The sequence below is a fragment of the Hyperolius riggenbachi genome, chromosome 4 (assembly GCF_040937935.1).
Source record: "Hyperolius riggenbachi isolate aHypRig1 chromosome 4, aHypRig1.pri, whole genome shotgun sequence".
NCBI lineage: Eukaryota > Metazoa > Chordata > Amphibia > Anura > Hyperoliidae > Hyperolius > Hyperolius riggenbachi.
The window spans coordinates 11213560-11236216 of NC_090649.1; the positions used below are offsets into that span (position 1 = coordinate 11213560).

Here is a 22657-nt window from a genome sequence, read left to right on the forward strand (position 1 = left end):
AGGACACAGGGCAGTGAAAAGGCTAGGCCTCTCACCGACCAGTCAAGGTGTCCTTCATCCATGGCTCCAAGGGTCTTGTGCAAGTGGTTAGGAACAAGAACAAAGTGAGGAGCAAGAGGAACCGATGGCACAGGTGCAGGACTACAGGTGCAGTGCAACAGGCACAAGGTTGTGACCCAGGTAGTGTCTTTTGGGAACACCAGGCCCTAAATTATTAGTGCTTCTAAAACCTAACGACTGGCACAGGACCCTCTGAGCCATGGATGAAGGACACAGGGCAGTGAAAAGGCTAGGCCTCTCACCGACCAGTGAAGGTGTCCTTCACCCATGGCTCCAAGGGTCTTGTGCAAGTGATTAGGATCAACAAAGTAAGGAACAAGAGGAAAAGGCACAGGTGCAGGACTACAGGTGCAGTGCAACAGGCACAAGGTTGTGACCCAGGTAGTGTCTTTTGGGGACACCAGGCCCTAAAGTTCAAGTCCAGCAAAACCAAAAGTTAAAAAGCCCTGTGATGGTATCCTTCCTCCGAGGATCGGAGGTATTCAGAGGAGCATGTCCAGGAACAATTTGACTTTTTTTTTCAAATTGTATCGGCACCACTACTAGAAAAGGTTGGAGTTGCTGCCTGGAAATCTGGACTCTCTTGGGTGCTGGTCGTGGATGAGCTGGACCCTGACAGCGGTGGCCCATATTGACTGCCTCTGTAGCCGGTGTACATCTGTGATGATTGCCAGGTGGGCACCGCTGTTGGTTGTGGGGGTCTAAAAATTGGTGGTTGCAATAATGGCGTGTCCATGTGCTGTTTAATCACCTCCAGCAAATTGGAATGGCACGCCATCAGGTTTTGTGAAGGCACCTTTTCAAGATATGGTATTAGAGACATCACAGTGTGAAAACACGGGTGTGCCTGCAATTTCAGTAGTTCCTTGCTTTGTTGATGCATTTGCTGCATCATGTTCTGCAGCTGGCCCACCGACTGATGATGCTGCGCACGCAGTTGGTCGATTTCTCCTCTGTGCATCTCATGCATCATTTTAAGCTCGTCCCTGTAGTGCCCATGTACAGCGTCGAGCTCACATTGCAGTGAAGTGATGTGGGACTTGTACTGCTCCATGATATGGCCCCTGTCCTCATCTTGCAACTGCCGGGTTATGAGAGTTTGGTGGCTCTGAAGAATCCCGAGAAGTCCGGAGACAGCCCCGGACATCTCGGACTCTGTCTCTCTCCTTGTTGGGGGGAGGGTACCTCGACGCCTCACTGGTGTGGTGGTCCTCACTGGTGGTGTGGCAGCATCTTCCCGTCCTCTGGCCTGTGTCGGGGTTGCCCTGCGCGCTGGTTGTGCTGCAGTCTCTCGGTGCTCCTCACTTTGTTCTTGTTCCCCTGGAGCTTCCATAGCGGTCGATTGTGGAGGTTCAGCTTCTTCCACACTCGGTCCTGCAACCTCAACATCCAAGCTCTCTTCTGCCAAGTCATCATCAAAGGACGGAGTTGTGATGAAGGACTCCCTCCTCCTACTCCTCGCCTCGGGGAAATAGGTTACATCGGCGACGTCATCATCCACCAAGCTCTCCTCACTGCTGAACCGTGCCTCCTGGGTCGGTTCCTCTTGCTCCAAATTGTCTTCAGTCCTGTAGATAAAAAAAATATTTATTGGTGTGCCAAACAGCATGTGGCGTCAATTCACAGAGCTAGCAAACACTAGCAATCACTTTATCACCCGTTTCTACCCAACATTTGATAAAGCTTGTGAGAAAAGTTCGCTAGCCATGGGAATTGAGGCCATAGCAATACATGGCCGAAGTCATGGTAAATGAGCTCTCAGTTCCTGCCCACAGTAGTGGTACTTACAGTCTAGGTTCCAGGCTTGCATTGATGAAAGACAATTGCTTGGCAAATTGGTAGTCTTTTTGTCGCCTTCCCCCGCCACTGCCACTTCGTTCGGCAAGTTTTTTCTTCCGTAGCCATTTCACATATGCATCCCGTATATTGCGCCACCTTGTCTTGTACCTTTCTCCTGTAACGACATGAAAAATTGATTTCGATTATTTCTCTTGTAGGTACATTGCAACTGGACAAACATATACATCGCTACATGTCACATTTCGTATTGGGAAGAGCACGGTGGCAGGCATCGTCGTGAGGACTTCGAGGATCCTTTGGACGCGACTGAGGGCCAGATACATGCCTGTGCCGGACACCACGAAATGGGAGGAGATCGCCCATGGCTTCTGGACCGAGTGCAAGTTTCCTAATTGTGTTGGCGCACTGGATGGGAAACACATCCGGATTCAGAAACCCGTGGGGAGTGGCAGCCATTATTTCAACTATAAAAAATACTTCAGCATTGTTCTAATGGCAGTGGCAGATGCGGACTACAAGTTTGTGTACGTGGATGTGGGGTCGTACGGTAGTTCCAATGACTCTGGAATTTTCCAGCGTACGACCCTTTGCCGGCTGATGGAGGAAGGCAGACTGCGTCTCCCCCGTGACAGACCCTGGCCTGGGACAAGGGCACCGGCCTACCCCTATGTGTTTGTGGGGGACGAGGCCTTCGCCCTGTCCGACCATGTAATGCGTCCGTACCCAGACAGGGGACTTGATGCCAGCCAGCTACACTTCAATGCTCGGTTGAGCCGTGCAAGGAGAATGGTGGAGTGCACATTTGGGATCCTGGTGTCAAAGTGGAGGGTGTTCCACACGCCCATGCTGCTGAAACCGGGCAACGCAGTTGTCGTGGTGAAGGCAGCATGCATCCTCCACAACTTTGTGCGGCAGGAGGAAAGAGAGACTCCGGAACCCCCGAATGTGCTTCCACTAATGCCCCTGCGGAGGTATGCAACCAGGCCAAGGGTAGTGTCACTGCGGAACAGGGACCAACTGAGACTTTATTTTACCACACCACCTGGACGAGGGTGAATGTTTGGTTTTTAATATGTTTTGTTGAAATGTGTTTATTTTGGAGTTTCAAGTTTGAGTGATTTTAAATGTATTAATTTTTTAAAATAAATTGATGTATAATAATTGGTCATTGTGTATGTTTTATGTGCACAGCTGGGGTACATCGCAGGTGGGTGGGATACATCACAGGTGGGTGGGATACATCACAGGTGGGTGGGATACATCACAGGTGGGGTACAGGTGGGTGGGATACATCACAGGTGGGGTACAGGTGGGTGGGATACAACACAGGTGGGTGGGATACATCACAGGTGGGGTAGAGGTGGGTGGGATACAACACAGGTGGGGTACAGGTGGGTGGGATACATCACAGGTGGGGTACAGGTGGGTGGGATACATCACAGGTGGGGTACAGGTGGGTGGGATACATCACAGGTGGGTGGGATACATCACAGGTGGGGTAGAGGTGGGTGGGATACATCACAGGTGGGGTACAGGTGGGTGGGATACAACACAGGTGGGTGGGATACATCACAGGTGGGGTAGAGGTGGGTGGGATACATCACAGGTGGGGTACAGGTGGGTGGGATACAACACAGGTGGGTGGGATACATCACAGGTGGGGTAGAGGTGGGTGGGATACAACACAGGTGGGGTACAGCGCAGGTGGGTGGGATACATCACAGGTGGGTGGGATACATCACAGGTGGGTGGGATACAACACAGGTGGGGTACAGGTGGGTGGGATACAACACAGGTGGGTGGGATACATCACAGGTGGGGTACAGGTGGGTGGGATACATCACAGGTGGGGTACAGGTGGGTGGGATACATCACAGGTGGGGTACAGGTGGGTGGGATACAACACAGGTGGGTGGGATACATCACAGGTGGGGTAGAGGTGGGTGGGATACAACACAGGTGGGGTACAGCGCAGGTGGGTGGGATACATCACAGGTGGGTGGGATACATCACAGGTGGGTGGGATACAACACAGGTGGGGTACAGGTGGGTGGGATACATCACAGGTGGGGTACAGGTGGGTGGGATACAACACAGGTGGGGTACAGGTGGGTGGGATACATCACAGGTGGGGTACAGGTGGGTGGGATACATCACAGGTGGGGTACAGGTGGGTGGGATACATCACAGGTGGGGTACAGGTGGGTGGGATACATCACAGGTGGGGTACAGGTGGGTGGAATACATCACAGGTGGGGTACAGGTGGGTGGGATACATCACAGGTGGGGTACAGGTGGGTGGGATACATCACAGGTGGGGTACAGGTGGGTGGGGAACAGGTGGGTGGGCCACGGGTGGGTGGGCAACACGTGGGTGACACAAATCCATAGCAAAAGTTGAATACATCACAAGCTTAAACCACAAGCCCCCCCCCAAAAAAACTTCTAGTCAACATACCCTCTGTGCCTTGCTGTCTCTTGCTCAAGTTCTCAAAGTCCTCCACATACAGCTTGGCAATTTTTTTCCACAGGCCTCTGCATTTTTTGATGTTGCTGTGGTCCGCATCCCCCTTGTCCCACAGGGCTGGTACCTGCTGCACCTGTAGGATGAGGTCTTCTGATGTGTAGGGCCTCACCCCCTCGCTATCAGACTGATCCTGCTCCATATTGCTGCCAAAGAGCTCCAGCATGAAGTCACTGCTGCTCCACTCTGTGAACGCTGGTGCCATGTGGTCCCCATCCAAAATGGCCACCATACCATAGAGTCTGCATAGGAAGTGTGGTACAACATCCGGTTTTTATAGCCAGTGTGTTGTGCGCTCTCCGGTTCTCATTGGTTTCCATTGGCCGGATGCAACATTCCGGCTCCGGTCCGGATACGTCAGCCGGACCAGCCGGACCAAAAAATAGCGCATGTTGGAACGGACGCCGGAGTCCGGATCCGGTCCGGCTCCGGTCCGGACGAAACGGACGCATGTGAACGGTCGCATAGACTTTCATTGCTATGCCGTGCGTCCGTTTCGTCCGGTCCGCATGCGGTCCGGCTCCGGCACGGCTCCGGCACGGCGATTCCGGATAGCAACCGCTAATGTGAACCGGGCCTTAGTCCAAAGTAGCGTGTTAGCTTGATCAGGACAGATGTGGATCCTAGTTGTTGCGTGTGGTTAAAATGAGCTGCGTGTGGTTAAAATGAGCTGCACGTGGTTAAAACAAGCTTTGCTTGGGTAAAATGAGCCACTTGTGGGTACACCCTGAGAAGTGTAGGTGGTTTCTGTAGTGTAGTGGTTATCACGTTTGCCTAACACGCGAAAGGTCCCCAGTTCGAAACTGGGCAGAAACATGGCTTTTTCTCTGGTCTTCTTTCCTTTTCACGCAGGCTCCACTTACGCATGCATGAGTCTTTACCTGTCTGGCTTAATCATATTCATGAAAAGCTCTACTTTTCCTCTTTCGGGGCTCCAGGACACGCAAGAAGTGTCTGGTTTCTGTAGTGTAGTGGTTATCACGTTCGCCTCACACGCGAAAGGTCCCCGGTTCGAAACCGGGCAGAAACAGTGTCTACCTTTAACTTTTTGCCATCCAAAGCACTCCTCCTTCCCTTGCTCCATACGCTTGCAAGATGGCCCTCAATGTGACTGGCCAGTGTCTTTTCTTCACTCACTTTCTCAGGCAACTGCTAATAGCCTCTTTCAGACTGCCTCTTAGCCATCCCTACATGCATATCCATCTAAGAGAGATCTAAAACTCAACTTGCAAAACACCAAGCTTTGTCTCTTTTCCTTCTCCCTAGATACTGCACTATCTAGAAGTAGAACTGTCCTACCACCTGCTTTGTAAGTTTATATTGCCTGGAATTTGCCTTTGACTCCAACCTCCCTTGTCTTCTTCCTATCCAGCCCTTATCCAAGTACTGCCACTTTGGTTGCCGTCGCATCATCTGCAAAGTTCAGGCTTTCCCAGTAGTTAAGACTTATGATATTTTGCTGCATGCCATGGTTGTCTTTCCCCTCCCCACCTTTCTATTCCCGAATGCCTTTTTTTTTACTCAAGCATACTCTATTGACCTAAGCCCAACATTTTAGATGTTGTTACCTCTCATAGCTACTTTATTGCTCCCTTTCTCATGTGGAAGGTTCTTTTGAGTATTAGTTCCCAATATGCCAGTTGTCTATGTTCCTATGCGAGCACTGCTTTCTTCTTGGTAGCAAAATTGCAATCAGTTTCCACCGGAGGTTTCTGTAGTGTAGTGGTTATCACGTTTGCTTTACTCGCAAAAGGTCCCCAGCTCGAAACTGGGCAGAAACAGCTATGCTTTTTGTTCCATAAAGTGGTCTATTCCCCTCCTTTCTAAAGAAGATTTTTGGCCTCCAATGCTAGCTGCACCTTGACAAAACTCACATTAGTCTGCCTACTCCTCTTGATCCAGTTGTCTCCAAGCAAAAGAGCTGGAGTTAGTCCAAAGTAGCGTGTTAGCTTGATCAGGACAGATGTGGATCCTAGTTGTTGCGTGTGGTTAAAATGAGCTGCGTGTGGTTAAAATGAGCTGCACGTGGTTAAAACAAGCTTTGCTTGGGTAAAATGAGCCACTTGTGGGTACACCCTGAGAAGTGTAGGTGGTTTCTGTAGTGTAGTGGTTATCACATTCGCCTAACACGCGAAAGGTCCCCAGTTCGAAACTGGGCAGAAACATGGCTTTTTCTCTGGTCTTCTTTCCTTTTCACGCAGGCTCCACTTACGCATGCATGAGTCTTTACCTGTCTGGCTTAATCATATTCATGAAAAGCTCTACTTTTCCTCTTTCGGGGCTCCAGGACAAGCAAAAAGTGTCTGGTTTCTGTAGTGTAGTGGTTATCACGTTTGCCTCACATGCGAAAGGTCCCCGGTTTGAAACCGGGCAGAAACAGTGTCTACCTTTAACTTTTTGCCATCCAAAGCACTCCTCCTTCCCTTGCTCCATACGCTTGCAAGCTGGCCATCAATGTGACTGGCCAGTGTCTTTTCTTCACTCACTTTCTCAGGCAACTGCTAATAGCCTCTTTCAGACTGCCTCTTAGCCATCCCTACATGCATATCCATCTAAGAGAGATCTAAAACTCAACTTGCAAAACACCAAGCTTTGTCTCTTTTCCTTCTCCCTAGATACTGCACTATCTAGAAGTAGAACTGTCCTACCACCTGCTTTGTAAGTTTATATTGCCTGGAATTTGCCTTTGACTCCAACCTCCCTTGTCTTCTTCCTATCCAGCCCTTCTCCAAGTACTGCCACTTTGGTTGCCGTCGCATCATCTGCAAAGTTCAGGCTTTCCCAGTAGTTAAGACTTATGATATTTTGCTGCATGCCATGGTTGTCTTTCCCCTCCCCACCTTTCTATTCCCGAATGCCTTTTTTTTTACTCAAGCATACTCTATTGACCTAAGCCCAACATTTTAGATGTTGTTACCTCTCATAGCTACTTTATTGCTCCCTTTCTCATGTGGAAGGTTCTTTTGAGTATTAGTTCCCAATATGCCAGTTGTCTATGTTCCTATGCGAGCACTGCTTTCTTCTTGGTAGCAAAATTGCAATCAGTTTCCACCGGAGGTTTCTGTAGTGTAGTGGTTATCACGTTTGCTTTACACGCAAAAGGTCCCCAGCTCGAAACTGGGCAGAAACAGCGATGCTTTTTGTTCCATAAAGTGGTCTATTCCCCTCCTTTCTAAAGAAGATTTTTGGCCTCCAATGCTAGCTGCATCTTGACAAAACTCACATTAGTCTGCCTACTCCTCTTGATCCAGTTGTCTCCAAGCAAAAGAGCTGGAGTTAGTCCAAAGTAGCGTGTTAGCTTGATCAGGACAGATGTGGATCCTAGTTGTTGCGTGTGATTAAAATGAGCTGCGTGTGGTTAAAATGAGCTGCACGTGGTTAAAACAAGCTTTGCTTGGGTAAAATGAGCCGCTTGTGGGTACACCCTGAGAAGTGTAGGTGGTTTCTGTAGTGTAGTGGTTATCACGTTCGCCTCACACGCGAAAGGTCCCCGGTTCGAAACCGGGCAGAAACAGTGTCTACCTTTAACTTTTTGCCATCCAAAGCACTCCTCCTTCCCTTGCTCCATACGCTTGCAAGCTGGCCATCAATGTGACTGGCCAGTGTCTTTTCTTCACTCACTTTCTCAGGCAACTGCTAATAGCCTCTTTCAGACTGCCTCTCAGCCATCCCTACATGCATATCCATCTAAGAGAGATCTAAAACTCAACTTGCAAAACACCAAGCTTTGTCTCTTTTCCTTCTCCCTAGATACTGCACTATCTAGAAGTAGAACTGTCCTACCACCTGCTTTGTAAGTTTATATTGCCTGGAATTTGCCTTTGACTCTAACCTCCCTTGTCTTCTTCCTATCCAGCCCTTCTCCAAGTACTGCCACTTTGGTTGCCGTCGCATCATCTGCAAAGTTCAGGCTTTCCCAGTAGTTAAGACTTATGATATTTTGCTGCATGCCATGGTTGTCTTTCCCCTCCCCACCTTTCTATTCCCAAATGCCTTTTTTTTTACTCAAGCATACTCTATTGACCTAAGCCCAACATTTTAGATGTTGTTACCTCTCATAGCTACTTTATTGCTCCCTTTCTCATGTGGAAGGTTCTTTTGAGTATTAGTTCCCAATATGCCAGTTGTCTATGTTCCTATGCGAGCACTGCTTTCTTCTTGGTAGCAAAATTGCAATCAGTTTCCACCGGAGGTTTCTGTAGTGTAGTGGTTATCACGTTTGCTTTACACGCAAAAGGTCCCCAGCTCGAAACTGGGCAGAAACAGCGATGCTTTTTGTTCCATAAAGTGGTCTATTCCCCTCCTTTCTAAAGAAGATTTTTGGCCTCCAATGCTAGCTGCACCTTGACAAAACTCACATTAGTCTGCCTACTCCTCTTGATCCAGTTGTCTCCAAGCAAAAGAGCTGGAGTTAGTCCAAAGTAGCGTGTTAGCTTGATCAGGACAGATGTGGATCCTAGTTGTTGCGTGTGGTTAAAATGAGTTGCGTGTGGTTAAAATGAGCTGCACGTAGTTAAAACAAGCTTCGCTTGGGTAAAATGAGCCGCTTGTGGGTACACCCTGAGAAGTGTAGGTTGTTTCTGTAGTGTAGTGGTTATCACGTTCGCCTAACACGCGAAAGGTCCCCAGTTCGAAACTGGGCAGAAACATGGCTTTTTCTCTGGTCTTCTTTCCTTTTCACGCAGGCTCCACTTACGCATGCATGAGTCTTTACCTGTCTGGCTTAATCATATTCATGAAAAGCTCTACTTTTCCTCTTTCGGGGCTCCAGGACAAGCAAGAAGTGTCTGGTTTCTGTAGTGTAGTGGTTATCACGTTTGCTTTACACGCAAAAGGTCCCCAGCTCGAAACTGGGCAGAAACAGCGATGCTTTTTGTTCCATAAAGTGGTCTATTCCCCTCCTTTCTAAAAAAGATTTTTGGCCTCCAATGCTAGCTGCACCTTGACAAAACTCACATTAGTCTGCCTACTCCTCTTGATCCAGTTGTCTCCAAGCAAAAGAGCTGGAGTTAGTCCAAAGTAGCGTGTTAGCTTGATCAGGACAGATGTGGATCCTAGTTGTTGCGTGTGGTTAAAATGAGCTGCGTGTGGTTAAAATGAGCTGCACGTGGTTAAAACAAGCTTTGCTTGGGTAAAATGAGCCACTTGTGGGTACACCCTGAGAAGTGTAGGTGGTTTCTGTAGTGTAGTGGTTATCACGTTCGCCTAACACGCGAAAGGTCCCCAGTTCGAAACTGGGCAGAAACATGACTTTTTCTCTGGTCTTCTTTCCTTTTCACGCAGGCTCCACTTACGCATGCATGAGTCTTTACCTGTCTGGCTTAATCATATTCATGAAAAGCTCTACTTTTCCTCTTTCGGGGCTCCAGGACAAGCAAAAAGTGTCTGGTTTCTGTAGTGTAGTGGTTATCACGTTTGCCTCACACGCGAAAGGTCCCCGGTTTGAAACTGGGCAGAAACAGTGTCTACCTTTAACTTTTTGCCATCCAAAGCACTCCTCCTTCCCTTGCTCCATACGCTTGCAAGCTGGCCCTCAATGTGACTGGCCAGTGTCTTTTCTTCACTCACTTTCTCAGGCAACTGCTAATAGCCTCTTTCAGACTGCCTCTTAGCCATCCCTACATGCATATCCATCTAAGAGAGATCTAAAACTCAACTTGCAAAACACCAAGCTTTGTCTCTTTTCCTTCTCCCTAGATACTGCACTATCTAGAAGTAGAACTGTCCTACCACCTGCTTTGTAAGTTTATATTGCCTGGAATTTGCCTTTGACTCCAACCTCCCTTGTCTTCTTCCTATCCAGCCCTTCTCCAAGTACTGCCACTTTGGTTGCCGTCGCATCATCTGCAAAGTTCAGGCTTTCCCAGTAGTTAAGACTTATGATATTTTGCTGCATGCCATGGTTGTCTTTCCCCTCCCCACCTTTCTATTCCCGAATGCCTTTTTTTTTACTCAAGCATACTCTATTGACCTAAGCCCAACATTTTAGATGTTGTTACCTCTCATAGCTACTTTATTGCTCCCTTTCTCATGTGGAAGGTTCTTTTGAGTATTAGTTCCCAATATGCCAGTTGTCTATGTTCCTATGCGAGCACTGCTTTCTTCTTGGTAGCAAAATTGCAATCAGTTTCCACCGGAGGTTTCTGTAGTGTAGTGGTTATCACGTTTGCTTTACACGCAAAAGGTCCCCAGCTCGAAACTGGGCAGAAACAGCGATGCTTTTTGTTCCATAAAGTGGTCTATTCCCCTCCTTTCTAAAGAAGATTTTTGGCCTCCAATGCTAGCTGCACCTTGACAAAACTCACATTAGTCTGCCTACTCCTCTTGATCCAGTTGTCTCCAAGCAAAAGAGCTGGAGTTAGTCCAAAGTAGCGTGTTTGCTTGATCAGGACAGATGTGGATCCTAGTTGTTGCGTGTGGTTAAAATGAGCTGCGTGTGGTTAAAATGAGCTGCACGTGGTTAAAACAAGCTTTGCTTGGGTAAAATGAGCCGCTTGTGGGTACACCCTGAGAAGTGTAGGTGGTTTCTGTAGTGTAGTGGTTATCACGTTTGCCTAACACGCGAAAGGTCCCCAGTTCGAAACTGGGCAGAAACATGGCTTTTTCTCTGGTCTTCTTTCCTTTTTACGCAGGCTCCACTTACGCATGCATGAGTCTTTACCTGTCTGGCTTAATCATATTCATGAAAAGCTCTACTTTTCCTCTTTCGGGGCTCCAGGACACGCAAGAAGTGTCTGGTTTCTGTAGTGTAGTGGTTGTCACGTTTGCCTCACACGCGAAAGGTCCCCGGTTCGAAACCGGGCAGAAACAGTGTCTACCTTTAACTTTTTGCCATCCAAAGCACTCCTCCTTCCCTTGCTCCATACGCTTGCAAGCTGGCCCTCAATGTGACTGGCCAGTGTCTTTTCTTCACTCACTTTCTCAGGCAACTGCTAATAGCCTCTTTCAGACTGCCTCTCAGCCATCCCTACATGCATATCCATCTAAGAGAGATCTAAAACTCAACTTGCAAAACACCAAGCTTTGTCTCTTTTCCTTCTCCCTAGATACTGCACTATCTAGAAGTAGAACTGTCCTACCACCTGCTTTGTAAGTTTATATTGCCTGGAATTTGCCTTTGACTCCAACCTCCCTTGTCTTCTTCCTATCCAGCCCTTCTCCAAGTACTGCCACTTTGGTTGCCGTCGCATCATCTGCAAAGTTCAGGCTTTCCCAGTAGTTAAGACTTATGATATTTTGCTGCATGCCATGGTTGTCTTTCCCCTCCCCACCTTTCTATTCCCGAATGCCTTTTTTTTTACTCAAGCATACTCTATTGACCTAAGCCCAACATTTTAGATGTTGTTACCTCTCATAGCTACTTTATTGCTCCCTTTCTCATGTGGAAGGTTCTTTTGAGTATTAGTTCCCAATATGCCAGTTGTCTATGTTCCTATGCGAGCACTGCTTTCTTCTTGGTAGCAAAATTGCAATCAGTTTCCACCGGAGGTTTCTGTAGTGTAGTGGTTATCACGTTTGCTTTACTCGCAAAAGGTCCCCAGCTTGAAACTGGGCAGAAACAGCGATGCTTTTTGTTCCATAAAGTGGTCTATTCCCCTCCTTTCTAAAGAAGATTTTTGGCCTCCAATGCTAGCTGCACCTTGACAAAACTCACATTAGTCTGCCTACTCCTCTTGATCCAGTTGTCTCCAAGCAAAAGAGCTGGAGTTAGTCCAAAGTAGCGTGTTAGCTTGATCAGGACAGATGTGGATCCTAGTTGTTGCGTGTGGTTAAAATGAGTTGCGTGTGGTTAAAATGAGCTGCACGTAGTTAAAACAAGCTTTGCTTGGGTAAAATGAGCCGCTTGTGGGTACACCCTGAGAAGTGTAGGTTGTTTCTGTAGTGTAGTGGTTATCACGTTCGCCTAACACGCGAAAGGTCCCCAGTTCGAAACTGGGCAGAAACATGGCTTTTTCTCTGGTCTTCTTTCCTTTTCACGCAGGCTCCACTTACGCATGCATGAGTCTTTACCTGTCTGGCTTAATCATATTCATGAAAAGCTCTACTTTTCCTCTTTCGGGGCTCCAGGACAAGCAAGAAGTGTCTGGTTTCTGTAGTGTAGTGGTTATCACGTTTGCTTTACACGCAAAAGGTCCCCAGCTCGAAACTGGGCAGAAACAGCGATGCTTTTTGTTCCATAAAGTGGTCTATTCCCCTCCTTTCTAAAAAAGATTTTTGGCCTCCAATGCTAGCTGCACCTTGACAAAACTCACATTAGTCTGCCTACTCCTCTTGATCCAGTTGTCTCCAAGCAAAAGAGCTGGAGTTAGTCCAAAGTAGCGTGTTAGCTTGATCAGGACAGATGTGGATCCTAGTTGTTGCGTGTGGTTAAAATGAGCTGCGTGTGGTTAAAATGAGCTGCACGTGGTTAAAACAAGCTTTGCTTGGGTAAAATGAGCCACTTGTGGGTACACCCTGAGAAGTGTAGGTGGTTTCTGTAGTGTAGTGGTTATCACGTTCGCCTAACACGCGAAAGGTCCCCAGTTCGAAACTGGGCAGAAACATGACTTTTTCTCTGGTCTTCTTTCCTTTTCACGCAGGCTCCACTTACGCATGCATGAGTCTTTACCTGTCTGGCTTAATCATATTCATGAAAAGCTCTACTTTTCCTCTTTCGGGGCTCCAGGACAAGCAAAAAGTGTCTGGTTTCTGTAGTGTAGTGGTTATCACGTTTGCCTCACACGCGAAAGGTCCCCGGTTTGAAACCGGGCAGAAACAGTGTCTACCTTTAACTTTTTGCCATCCAAAGCACTCCTCCTTCCCTTGCTCCATACGCTTGCAAGCTGGCCCTCAATGTGACTGGCCAGTGTCTTTTCTTCACTCACTTTCTCAGGCAACTGCTAATAGCCTCTTTCAGACTGCCTCTTAGCCATCCCTACATGCATATCCATCTAAGAGAGATCTAAAACTCAACTTGCAAAACACCAAGCTTTGTCTCTTTTCCTTCTCCCTAGATACTGCACTATCTAGAAGTAGAACTGTCCTACCACCTGCTTTGTAAGTTTATATTGCCTGGAATTTGCCTTTGACTCCAACCTCCCTTGTCTTCTTCCTATCCAGCCCTTCTCCAAGTACTGCCACTTTGGTTGCCGTCGCATCATCTGCAAAGTTCAGGCTTTCCCAGTAGTTAAGACTTATGATATTTTGCTGCATGCCATGGTTGTCTTTCCCCTCCCCACCTTTCTATTCCCGAATGCCTTTTTTTTTACTCAAGCATACTCTATTGACCTAAGCCCAACATTTTAGATGTTGTTACCTCTCATAGCTACTTTATTGCTCCCTTTCTCATGTGGAAGGTTCTTTTGAGTATTAGTTCCCAATATGCCAGTTGTCTATGTTCCTATGCGAGCACTGCTTTCTTCTTGGTAGCAAAATTGCAATCAGTTTCCACCGGAGGTTTCTGTAGTGTAGTGGTTATCACGTTTGCTTTACACGCAAAAGGTCCCCAGCTCGAAACTGGGCAGAAACAGCGATGCTTTTTGTTCCATAAAGTGGTCTATTCCCCTCCTTTCTAAAGAAGATTTTTGGCCTCCAATGCTAGCTGCACCTTGACAAAACTCACATTAGTCTGCCTACTCCTCTTGATCCAGTTGTCTCCAAGCAAAAGAGCTGGAGTTAGTCCAAAGTAGCGTGTTAGCTTGATCAGGACAGATGTGGATCCTAGTTGTTGCGTGTGGTTAAAATGAGCTGCGTGTGGTTAAAATGAGCTGCACGTGGTTAAAACAAGCTTTGCTTGGGTAAAATGAGCCGCTTGTGGGTACACCCTGAGAAGTGTAGGTGGTTTCTGTAGTGTAGTGGTTATCACGTTTGCCTAACACGCGAAAGGTCCCCAGTTCGAAACTGGGCAGAAACATGGCTTTTTCTCTGGTCTTCTTTCCTTTTTACGCAGGCTCCACTTACGCATGCATGAGTCTTTACCTGTCTGGCTTAATCATATTCATGAAAAGCTCTACTTTTCCTCTTTCGGGGCTCCAGGACACGCAAGAAGTGTCTGGTTTCTGTAGTGTAGTGGTTGTCACGTTTGCCTCACACGCGAAAGGTCCCCGGTTCGAAACCGGGCAGAAACAGTGTCTACCTTTAACTTTTTGCCATCCAAAGCACTCCTCCTTCCCTTGCTCCATACGCTTGCAAGCTGGCCCTCAATGTGACTGGCCAGTGTCTTTTCTTCACTCACTTTCTCAGGCAACTGCTAATAGCCTCTTTCAGACTGCCTCTCAGCCATCCCTACATGCATATCCATCTAAGAGAGATCTAAAACTCAACTTGCAAAACACCAAGCTTTGTCTCTTTTCCTTCTCCCTAGATACTGCACTATCTAGAAGTAGAACTGTCCTACCACCTGCTTTGTAAGTTTATATTGCCTGGAATTTGCCTTTGACTCCAACCTCCCTTGTCTTCTTCCTATCCAGCCCTTCTCCAAGTACTGCCACTTTGGTTGCCGTCGCATCATCTGCAAAGTTCAGGCTTTCCCAGTAGTTAAGACTTATGATATTTTGCTGCATGCCATGGTTGTCTTTCCCCTCCCCACCTTTCTATTCCCGAATGCCTTTTTTTTTACTCAAGCATACTCTATTGACCTAAGCCCAACATTTTAGATGTTGTTACCTCTCATAGCTACTTTATTGCTCCCTTTCTCATGTGGAAGGTTCTTTTGAGTATTAGTTCCCAATATGCCAGTTGTCTATGTTCCTATGCGAGCACTGCTTTCTTCTTGGTAGCAAAATTGCAATCAGTTTCCACCGGAGGTTTCTGTAGTGTAGTGGTTATCACGTTTGCTTTACTCGCAAAAGGTCCCCAGCTTGAAACTGGGCAGAAACAGCGATGCTTTTTGTTCCATAAAGTGGTCTATTCCCCTCCTTTCTAAAGAAGATTTTTGGCCTCCAATGCTAGCTGCACCTTGACAAAACTCACATTAGTCTGCCTACTCCTCTTGATCCAGTTGTCTCCAAGCAAAAGAGCTGGAGTTAGTCCAAAGTAGCGTGTTAGCTTGATCAGGACAGATGTGGATCCTAGTTGTTGCGTGTGGTTAAAATGAGTTGCGTGTGGTTAAAATGAGCTGCACGTAGTTAAAGCAAGCTTTGCTTGGGTAAAATGAGCCGCTTGTGGGTACACCCTGAGAAGTGTAGGTTGTTTCTGTAGTGTAGTGGTTATCACGTTCGCCTAACACGCGAAAGGTCCCCAGTTCGAAACTGGGCAGAAACATGGCTTTTTCTCTGGTCTTCTTTCCTTTTCACGCAGGCTCCACTTATGCATGCATGAGTCTTTACCTGTCTGGCTTAATCATATTCATGAAAAGCTCTACTTTTCCTCTTTCGGGGCTCCAGGACAAGCAAGAAGTGTCTGGTTTCTGTAGTGTAGTGGTTATCACGTTTGCTTTACACGCAAAAGGTCCCCAGCTCGAAACTGGGCAGAAACAGCGATGCTTTTTGTTCCATAAAGTGGTCTATTCCCCTCCTTTCTAAAGAAGATTTTTGGCCTCCAATGCTAGCTGCACCTTGACAAAACTCACATTAGTCTGCCTACTCCTCTTGATCCAGTTGTCTCCAAGCAAAAGAGCTGGAGTTAGTCCAAAGTAGCGTGTTAGCTTGATCAGGACAGATGTGGATCCTAGTTGTTGCGTGTGGTTAAAATGAGCTGCGTGTGGTTAAAATGAGCTGCACGTGGTTAAAACAAGCTTTGCTTGGGTAAAATGAGCCACTTGTGGGTACACCCTGAGAAGTGTAGGTGGTTTTTGTAGTGTAGTGGTTATCACGTTCGCCTAACACGCGAAAGGTCCCCAGTTCGAAACTGGGCAGAAACATGACTTTTTCTCTGGTCTTCTTTCCTTTTCACGCAGGCTCCACTTACGCATGCATGAGTCTTTACCTGTCTGGCTTAATCATATTCATGAAAAGCTCTACTTTTCCTCTTTCAGGGCTCCAGGACAAGCAATAAGTGTCTGGTTTCTGTAGTGTAGTGGTTATCACGTTTGCCTCACACGCGAAAGGTCCCCGGTTTGAAACCGGGCAGAAACAGTGTCTACCTTTAACTTTTTGCCATCCAAAGCACTCCTCCTTCCCTTGCTCCATACGCTTGCAAGCTGGCCCTCAATGTGACTGGCCAGTGTCTTTTCTTCACTCACTTTCTCAGGCAACTGCTAATAGCCTCTTTCAGACTGCCTCTTAGCCATCCCTACATGCATATCCATCTAAGAGAGATCTAAAACTCAACTTGCAAAACACCAAGCTTTGTCTCTTTTCCTTCTCCCTAGATACTGCACTATCTAGAAGTAGAACTGTCCTACCACCTGCTTTGTAAGTTTATATTGCCTGGAATTTGCCTTTGACTCCAACCTCCCTTGTCTTCTTCCTATCCAGCCCTTCTCCAAGTACTGCCACTTTGGTTGCCGTCGCATCATCTGCAAAGTTCAGGCTTTCCCAGTAGTTAAGACTTATGATATTTTGCTGCATGCCATGGTTGTCTTTCCCCTCCCCACCTTTCTATTCCCGAATGCCTTTTTTTTTACTCAAGCATACTCTATTGACCTAAGCCCAACATTTTAGATGTTGTTACCTCTCATAGCTACTTTATTGCTCCCTTTCTCATGTGGAAGGTTCTTTTGAGTATCAGTTCCCAATATGCCAGTTGTCTATGTTCCTATGCGAGCACTGCTTTCTTCTTGGTAGCAAAATTGCAATCAGTTTCCACCGGAGGTTTCTGTAGTGTAGTGGTTATCACGTTTGCTTTACACGCAAAAGGTCCCCAGCTCGAAACTGGGCAGAAACAGCGATGCTTTTTGTTCCATAAAGTGGTCTATTCCCCTCCTTTCTAAAGAAGATTTTTGGCCTCCAATGCTAGCTGCACCTTGACAAAACTCACATTAGTCTGCCTACTCCTCTTGATCCAGTTGTCTCCAAGCAAAAGAGCTGGAGTTAGTCCAAAGTAGCGTGTTAGCTTGATCAGGACAGATGTGGATCCTAGTTGTTGCGTGTGGTTAAAATAAGCTGCGTGTGGTTAAAATGAGCTGCACGTGGTTAAAACAAGCTTTGCTTGGGTAAAATGAGCCGCTTGTGGGTACACCCTGAGAAGTGTAGGTGGTTTCTGTAGTGTAGTGGTTATCACGTTTGCCTAACACGCGAAAGGTCCCCAGTTCGAAACTGGGCAGAAACATGGCTTTTTCTCTGGTCTTCTTTCCTTTTCACGCAGGCTCCACTTACGCATGCATGAGTCTTTACCTGTCTGGCTTAATAATATTCATGAAAAGCTCTACTTTTCCTCTTTCGGGGCTCCAGGACACGCAAGAAGTGTCTGGTTTCTGTAGTGTAGTGGTTATCACGTTCGCCTCACACGCGAAAGGTCCCCGGTTCGAAACCGGGCAGAAACAGTGTCTACCTTTAACTTTTTGCCATCCAAAGCACTCCTCCTTCCCTTGCTCCATACGCTTGCAAGCTGGCCCTCAATGTGACTGGCCAGTGTCTTTTCTTCACTCACTTTCTCAGGCAACTGCTAATAGCCTCTTTCAGACTGCCTCTCAGCCATCCCTACATGCATATCCATCTAAGAGAGATCTAAAACTCAACTTGCAAAACACCAAGCTTTGTCTCTTTTCCTTCTCCCTAGATACTGCACTATCTAGAAGTAGAACTGTCCTACCACCTGCTTTGTAAGTTTATATTGCCTGGAATTTGCCTTTGACTCCAACCTCCCTTGTCTTCTTCCTATCCAGCCCTTCTCCAAGTACTGCCACTTTGGTTGCCGTCGCATCATCTGCAAAGTTCAGGCTTTCCCAGTAGTTAAGACTTATGATATTTTGCTGCATGCCATGGTTGTCTTTCCCCTCCCCACCTTTCTATTCCCGAATGCCTTTTTTTTTACTCAAGCATACTCTATTGACCTAAGCCCAACATTTTAGATGTTGTTACCTCTCATAGCTACTTTATTGCTCCCTTTCTCATGTGGAGGGTTCTTTTGAGTATTAGTTCCCAATATGCCAGTTGTCTATGTTCCTATGCGAGCACTGCTTTCTTCTTGGTAGCAAAATTGCAATCAGTTTCCACCGGAGGTTTCTGTAGTGTAGTGGTTATCACGTTTGCTTTACTCGCAAAAGGTCCCCAGCTCGAAACTGGGCAGAAACAGCGATGCTTTTTGTTCCATAAAGTGGTCTATTCCCCTCCTTTCTAAAGAAGATTTTTGGCCTCCAATGCTAGCTGCACCTTGACAAAACTCACATTAGTCTGCCTACTCCTCTTGATCCAGTTGTCTCCAAGCAAAAGAGCTGGAGTTAGTCCAAAGTAGCGTGTTAGCTTGATCAGGACAGATGTGGATCCTAGTTGTTGCGTGTGGTTAAAATGAGTTGCGTGTGGTTAAAATGAGCTGCACGTAGTTAAAACAAGCTTTGCTTGGGTAAAATGAGCCGCTTGTGGGCACACCCTGAGAAGTGTAGGTTGTTTCTGTAGTGTAGTGGTTATCACGTTCGCCTAACACGCGAAAGGTCCCCAGTTCGAAACTGGGCAGAAACATGGCTTTTTCTCTGGTCTTCTTTCCTTTTCACGCAGGCTCCACTTACGCATGCATGAGTCTTTACCTGTCTGGCTTAATCATATTCATGAAAAGCTCTACTTTTCCTCTTTCGGGGCTCCAGGACAAGCAAAAAGTGTCTGGTTTCTGTAGTGTAGTGGTTATCACGTTTGCCTCACACGCGAAAGGTCCCCGGTTTGAAACCGGGCAGAAACAGTGTCTACCTTTAACTTTTTGCCATCCAAAGCACTCCTCCTTCCCTTGCTCCATACGCTTGCAAGCTGGCCCTCAATGTGACTGGCCAGTGTCTTTTCTTCACTCACTTTCTCAGGCAACTGCTAATAGCCTCTTTCAGACTGCCTCTTAGCCATCCCTACATGCATATCCATCTAAGAGAGATCTAAAACTCAACTTGCAAAACACCAAGCTTTGTCTCTTTTCCTTCTCCCTAGATACTGCACTATCTAGAAGTAGAACTGTCCTACCACCTGCTTTGTAAGTTTATATTGCCTGGAATTTGCCTTTGACTCCAACCTCCCTTGTCTTCTTCCTATCCAGCCCTTCTCCAAGTAATGCCACTTTGGTTGCCGTCGCATCATCTGCAAAGTTCAGGCTTTCCCAGTAGTTAAGACTTATGATATTTTGCTGCATGCCATGGTTGTCTTTCCCCTCCCCACCTTTCTATTCCCGAATGCCTTTTTTTTTACTCAAGCATACTCTATTGACCTAAGCCCAACATTTTAGATGTTGTTACCTCTCATAGCTACTTTATTGCTCCCTTTCTCATGTGGAGGGTTCTTTTGAGTATTAGTTCCCAATATGCCAGTTGTCTATGTTCCTATGCGAGCACTGCTTTCTTCTTGGTAGCAAAATTGCAATCAGTTTCCACCGGAGGTTTCTGTAGTGTAGTGGTTATCACGTTTGCTTTACTCGCAAAAGGTCCCCAGCTCGAAACTGGGCAGAAACAGCGATGCTTTTTGTTCCATAAAGTGGTCTATTCCCCTCCTTTCTAAAGAAGATTTTTGGCCTCCAATGCTAGCTGCACCTTGACAAAACTCACATTAGTCTGCCTACTCCTCTTGATCCAGTTGTCTCCAAGCAAAAGAGCTGGAGTTAGTCCAAAGTAGCGTGTTAGCTTGATCAGGACAGATGTGGATCCTAGTTGTTGCGTGTGGTTAAAATGAGTTGCGTGTGGTTAAAATGAGCTGCACGTAGTTAAAACAAGCTTTGCTTGGGTAAAATGAGCCGCTTGTGGGCACACCCTGAGAAGTGTAGGTTGTTTCTGTAGTGTAGTGGTTATCACGTTCGCCTAACACGCGAAAGGTCCCCAGTTCGAAACTGGGCAGAAACATGGCTTTTTCTCTGGTCTTCTTTCCTTTTCACGCAGGCTCCACTTACGCATGCATGAGTCTTTACCTGTCTGGCTTAATCATATTCATGAAAAGCTCTACTTTTCCTCTTTCGGGGCTCCAGGACAAGCAAAAAGTGTCTGGTTTCTGTAGTGTAGTGGTTATCACGTTTGCCTCACACGCGAAAGGTCCCCGGTTTGAAACCGGGCAGAAACAGTGTCTACCTTTAACTTTTTGCCATCCAAAGCACTCCTCCTTCCCTTGCTCCATACGCTTGCAAGCTGGCCCTCAATGTGACTGGCCAGTGTCTTTTCTTCACTCACTTTCTCAGGCAACTGCTAATAGCCTCTTTCAGACTGCCTCTTAGCCATCCCTACATGCATATCCATCTAAGAGAGATCTAAAACTCAACTTGCAAAACACCAAGCTTTGTCTCTTTTCCTTCTCCCTAGATACTGCACTATCTAGAAGTAGAACTGTCCTACCACCTGCTTTGTAAGTTTATATTGCCTGGAATTTGCCTTTGACTCCAACCTCCCTTGTCTTCTTCCTATCCAGCCCTTCTCCAAGTACTGCCACTTTGGTTGCCGTCGCATCATCTGCAAAGTTCAGGCTTTCCCAGTAGTTAAGACTTATGATATTTTGCTGCATGCCATGGTTGTCTTTCCCCTCCCCACCTTTCTATTCCCGAATGCCTTTTTTTTTACTCAAGCATACTCTATTGACCTAAGCCCAACATTTTAGATGTTGTTACCTCTCATAGCTACTTTATTGCTCCCTTTCTCATGTGGAAGGTTCTTTTGAGTATTAGTTCCCAATATGCCAGTTGTCTATGTTCCTATGCGAGCACTGCTTTCTTCTTGGTAGCAAAATTGCAATCAGTTTCCACCGGAGGTTTCTGTAGTGTAGTGGTTATCACGTTTGCTTTACACGCAAAAGGTCCCCAGCTCGAAACTGGGCAGAAACAGCGATGCTTTTTGTTCCATAAAGTGGTCTATTCCCCTCCTTTCTAAAGAAGATTTTTGGCCTCCAATGCTAGCTGCACCTTGACAAAACTCACATTAGTCTGCCTACTCCTCTTGATCCAGTTGTCTCCAAGCAAAAGAGCTGGAGTTAGTCCAAAGTAGCGTGTTAGCTTGATCAGGACAGATGTGGATCCTAGTTGTTGCGTGTGGTTAAAATGAGCTGCGTGTGGTTAAAATGAGCTGCACGTGGTTAAAACAAGCTTTGCTTGGGTAAAATGAGCCGCTTGTGGGTACACCCTGAGAAGTGTAGGTGGTTTCTGTAGTGTAGTGGTTATCACGTTTGCCTAACACGCGAAAGGTCCCCAGTTCGAAACTGGGCAGAAACATGGCTTTTTCTCTGGTCTTCTTTCCTTTTTACGCAGGCTCCACTTACGCATGCATGAGTCTTTACCTGTCTGGCTTAATCATATTCATGAAAAGCTCTACTTTTCCTCTTTCGGGGCTCCAGGACACGCAAGAAGTGTCTGGTTTCTGTAGTGTAGTGGTTGTCACGTTTGCCTCACACGCGAAAGGTCCCCGGTTCGAAACCGGGCAGAAACAGTGTCTACCTTTAACTTTTTGCCATCCAAAGCACTCCTCCTTCCCTTGCTCCATACGCTTGCAAGCTGGCCCTCAATGTGACTGGCCAGTGTCTTTTCTTCACTCACTTTCTCAGGCAACTGCTAATAGCCTCTTTCAGACTGCCTCTCAGCCATCCCTACATGCATATCCATCTAAGAGAGATCTAAAACTCAACTTGCAAAACACCAAGCTTTGTCTCTTTTCCTTCTCCCTAGATACTGCACTATCTAGAAGTAGAACTGTCCTACCACCTGCTTTGTAAGTTTATATTGCCTGGAATTTGCCTTTGACTCCAACCTCCCTTGTCTTCTTCCTATCCAGCCCTTCTCCAAGTACTGCCACTTTGGTTGCCGTCGCATCATCTGCAAAGTTCAGGCTTTCCCAGTAGTTAAGACTTATGATATTTTGCTGCATGCCATGGTTGTCTTTCCCCTCCCCACCTTTCTATTCCCGAATGCCTTTTTTTTTACTCAAGCATACTCTATTGACCTAAGCCCAACATTTTAGATGTTGTTACCTCTCATAGCTACTTTATTGCTCCCTTTCTCATGTGGAAGGTTCTTTTGAGTATTAGTTCCCAATATGCCAGTTGTCTATGTTCCTATGCGAGCACTGCTTTCTTCTTGGTAGCAAAATTGCAATCAGTTTCCACCGGAGGTTTCTGTAGTGTAGTGGTTATCACGTTTGCTTTACTCGCAAAAGGTCCCCAGCTTGAAACTGGGCAGAAACAGCGATGCTTTTTGTTCCATAAAGTGGTCTATTCCCCTCCTTTCTAAAGAAGATTTTTGGCCTCCAATGCTAGC

At 46.7% G+C, this 22657-nt stretch overlaps 38 non-coding genes across 38 annotated transcripts; all 38 read left to right on the plus strand.

Annotated features, from left to right (window-relative positions):
- The first annotated feature begins 5127 nt into the window (after window positions 1-5127).
- On the plus strand, window positions 5128-5200 carry TRNAV-AAC (transfer RNA valine (anticodon AAC)). The gene has a single exon. It is a non-coding gene; the product is annotated as a tRNA-Val (tRNA).
- Window positions 5201-5341: 141 nt separating this feature from the next.
- Window positions 5342-5414, plus strand: TRNAV-CAC (transfer RNA valine (anticodon CAC)). The gene has a single exon. It is a non-coding gene; the product is annotated as a tRNA-Val (tRNA).
- Window positions 5415-6092: 678 nt separating this feature from the next.
- Window positions 6093-6165, plus strand: TRNAV-UAC (transfer RNA valine (anticodon UAC)). Its single transcript has one exon. It is a non-coding gene; the product is annotated as a tRNA-Val (tRNA).
- Window positions 6166-6476: 311 nt separating this feature from the next.
- TRNAV-AAC (transfer RNA valine (anticodon AAC)) lies at window positions 6477-6549 on the plus strand. Its single transcript has one exon. It is a non-coding gene; the product is annotated as a tRNA-Val (tRNA).
- Window positions 6550-6690: 141 nt separating this feature from the next.
- On the plus strand, window positions 6691-6763 carry TRNAV-CAC (transfer RNA valine (anticodon CAC)). The gene has a single exon. It is a non-coding gene; the product is annotated as a tRNA-Val (tRNA).
- Window positions 6764-7441: 678 nt separating this feature from the next.
- On the plus strand, window positions 7442-7514 carry TRNAV-UAC (transfer RNA valine (anticodon UAC)). Its single transcript has one exon. It is a non-coding gene; the product is annotated as a tRNA-Val (tRNA).
- A 311-nt stretch (window positions 7515-7825) lies between these two features.
- On the plus strand, window positions 7826-7898 carry TRNAV-CAC (transfer RNA valine (anticodon CAC)). The gene has a single exon. It is a non-coding gene; the product is annotated as a tRNA-Val (tRNA).
- Window positions 7899-8576: 678 nt separating this feature from the next.
- Window positions 8577-8649, plus strand: TRNAV-UAC (transfer RNA valine (anticodon UAC)). The gene has a single exon. It is a non-coding gene; the product is annotated as a tRNA-Val (tRNA).
- A 311-nt stretch (window positions 8650-8960) lies between these two features.
- TRNAV-AAC (transfer RNA valine (anticodon AAC)) lies at window positions 8961-9033 on the plus strand. The gene has a single exon. It is a non-coding gene; the product is annotated as a tRNA-Val (tRNA).
- Window positions 9034-9174: 141 nt separating this feature from the next.
- On the plus strand, window positions 9175-9247 carry TRNAV-UAC (transfer RNA valine (anticodon UAC)). The gene has a single exon. It is a non-coding gene; the product is annotated as a tRNA-Val (tRNA).
- A 311-nt stretch (window positions 9248-9558) lies between these two features.
- Window positions 9559-9631, plus strand: TRNAV-AAC (transfer RNA valine (anticodon AAC)). The gene has a single exon. It is a non-coding gene; the product is annotated as a tRNA-Val (tRNA).
- Window positions 9632-9772: 141 nt separating this feature from the next.
- On the plus strand, window positions 9773-9845 carry TRNAV-CAC (transfer RNA valine (anticodon CAC)). The gene has a single exon. It is a non-coding gene; the product is annotated as a tRNA-Val (tRNA).
- A 678-nt stretch (window positions 9846-10523) lies between these two features.
- Window positions 10524-10596, plus strand: TRNAV-UAC (transfer RNA valine (anticodon UAC)). Its single transcript has one exon. It is a non-coding gene; the product is annotated as a tRNA-Val (tRNA).
- A 311-nt stretch (window positions 10597-10907) lies between these two features.
- TRNAV-AAC (transfer RNA valine (anticodon AAC)) lies at window positions 10908-10980 on the plus strand. The gene has a single exon. It is a non-coding gene; the product is annotated as a tRNA-Val (tRNA).
- Window positions 10981-11121: 141 nt separating this feature from the next.
- TRNAV-CAC (transfer RNA valine (anticodon CAC)) lies at window positions 11122-11194 on the plus strand. Its single transcript has one exon. It is a non-coding gene; the product is annotated as a tRNA-Val (tRNA).
- Window positions 11195-12256: 1062 nt separating this feature from the next.
- On the plus strand, window positions 12257-12329 carry TRNAV-AAC (transfer RNA valine (anticodon AAC)). Its single transcript has one exon. It is a non-coding gene; the product is annotated as a tRNA-Val (tRNA).
- A 141-nt stretch (window positions 12330-12470) lies between these two features.
- TRNAV-UAC (transfer RNA valine (anticodon UAC)) lies at window positions 12471-12543 on the plus strand. The gene has a single exon. It is a non-coding gene; the product is annotated as a tRNA-Val (tRNA).
- Window positions 12544-12854: 311 nt separating this feature from the next.
- Window positions 12855-12927, plus strand: TRNAV-AAC (transfer RNA valine (anticodon AAC)). The gene has a single exon. It is a non-coding gene; the product is annotated as a tRNA-Val (tRNA).
- Window positions 12928-13068: 141 nt separating this feature from the next.
- Window positions 13069-13141, plus strand: TRNAV-CAC (transfer RNA valine (anticodon CAC)). The gene has a single exon. It is a non-coding gene; the product is annotated as a tRNA-Val (tRNA).
- A 678-nt stretch (window positions 13142-13819) lies between these two features.
- Window positions 13820-13892, plus strand: TRNAV-UAC (transfer RNA valine (anticodon UAC)). Its single transcript has one exon. It is a non-coding gene; the product is annotated as a tRNA-Val (tRNA).
- A 311-nt stretch (window positions 13893-14203) lies between these two features.
- On the plus strand, window positions 14204-14276 carry TRNAV-AAC (transfer RNA valine (anticodon AAC)). Its single transcript has one exon. It is a non-coding gene; the product is annotated as a tRNA-Val (tRNA).
- Window positions 14277-14417: 141 nt separating this feature from the next.
- Window positions 14418-14490, plus strand: TRNAV-CAC (transfer RNA valine (anticodon CAC)). The gene has a single exon. It is a non-coding gene; the product is annotated as a tRNA-Val (tRNA).
- A 1062-nt stretch (window positions 14491-15552) lies between these two features.
- Window positions 15553-15625, plus strand: TRNAV-AAC (transfer RNA valine (anticodon AAC)). The gene has a single exon. It is a non-coding gene; the product is annotated as a tRNA-Val (tRNA).
- Window positions 15626-15766: 141 nt separating this feature from the next.
- TRNAV-UAC (transfer RNA valine (anticodon UAC)) lies at window positions 15767-15839 on the plus strand. Its single transcript has one exon. It is a non-coding gene; the product is annotated as a tRNA-Val (tRNA).
- A 311-nt stretch (window positions 15840-16150) lies between these two features.
- TRNAV-AAC (transfer RNA valine (anticodon AAC)) lies at window positions 16151-16223 on the plus strand. Its single transcript has one exon. It is a non-coding gene; the product is annotated as a tRNA-Val (tRNA).
- A 141-nt stretch (window positions 16224-16364) lies between these two features.
- On the plus strand, window positions 16365-16437 carry TRNAV-CAC (transfer RNA valine (anticodon CAC)). Its single transcript has one exon. It is a non-coding gene; the product is annotated as a tRNA-Val (tRNA).
- Window positions 16438-17115: 678 nt separating this feature from the next.
- TRNAV-UAC (transfer RNA valine (anticodon UAC)) lies at window positions 17116-17188 on the plus strand. The gene has a single exon. It is a non-coding gene; the product is annotated as a tRNA-Val (tRNA).
- A 311-nt stretch (window positions 17189-17499) lies between these two features.
- Window positions 17500-17572, plus strand: TRNAV-AAC (transfer RNA valine (anticodon AAC)). The gene has a single exon. It is a non-coding gene; the product is annotated as a tRNA-Val (tRNA).
- Window positions 17573-17713: 141 nt separating this feature from the next.
- On the plus strand, window positions 17714-17786 carry TRNAV-CAC (transfer RNA valine (anticodon CAC)). Its single transcript has one exon. It is a non-coding gene; the product is annotated as a tRNA-Val (tRNA).
- Window positions 17787-18464: 678 nt separating this feature from the next.
- TRNAV-UAC (transfer RNA valine (anticodon UAC)) lies at window positions 18465-18537 on the plus strand. The gene has a single exon. It is a non-coding gene; the product is annotated as a tRNA-Val (tRNA).
- Window positions 18538-18848: 311 nt separating this feature from the next.
- On the plus strand, window positions 18849-18921 carry TRNAV-AAC (transfer RNA valine (anticodon AAC)). The gene has a single exon. It is a non-coding gene; the product is annotated as a tRNA-Val (tRNA).
- A 141-nt stretch (window positions 18922-19062) lies between these two features.
- Window positions 19063-19135, plus strand: TRNAV-CAC (transfer RNA valine (anticodon CAC)). Its single transcript has one exon. It is a non-coding gene; the product is annotated as a tRNA-Val (tRNA).
- Window positions 19136-19813: 678 nt separating this feature from the next.
- On the plus strand, window positions 19814-19886 carry TRNAV-UAC (transfer RNA valine (anticodon UAC)). Its single transcript has one exon. It is a non-coding gene; the product is annotated as a tRNA-Val (tRNA).
- A 311-nt stretch (window positions 19887-20197) lies between these two features.
- Window positions 20198-20270, plus strand: TRNAV-AAC (transfer RNA valine (anticodon AAC)). The gene has a single exon. It is a non-coding gene; the product is annotated as a tRNA-Val (tRNA).
- Window positions 20271-20411: 141 nt separating this feature from the next.
- On the plus strand, window positions 20412-20484 carry TRNAV-CAC (transfer RNA valine (anticodon CAC)). The gene has a single exon. It is a non-coding gene; the product is annotated as a tRNA-Val (tRNA).
- A 678-nt stretch (window positions 20485-21162) lies between these two features.
- On the plus strand, window positions 21163-21235 carry TRNAV-UAC (transfer RNA valine (anticodon UAC)). Its single transcript has one exon. It is a non-coding gene; the product is annotated as a tRNA-Val (tRNA).
- Window positions 21236-21546: 311 nt separating this feature from the next.
- On the plus strand, window positions 21547-21619 carry TRNAV-AAC (transfer RNA valine (anticodon AAC)). The gene has a single exon. It is a non-coding gene; the product is annotated as a tRNA-Val (tRNA).
- A 141-nt stretch (window positions 21620-21760) lies between these two features.
- Window positions 21761-21833, plus strand: TRNAV-CAC (transfer RNA valine (anticodon CAC)). Its single transcript has one exon. It is a non-coding gene; the product is annotated as a tRNA-Val (tRNA).
- The last annotated feature ends 824 nt before the right edge of the window (window positions 21834-22657 follow it).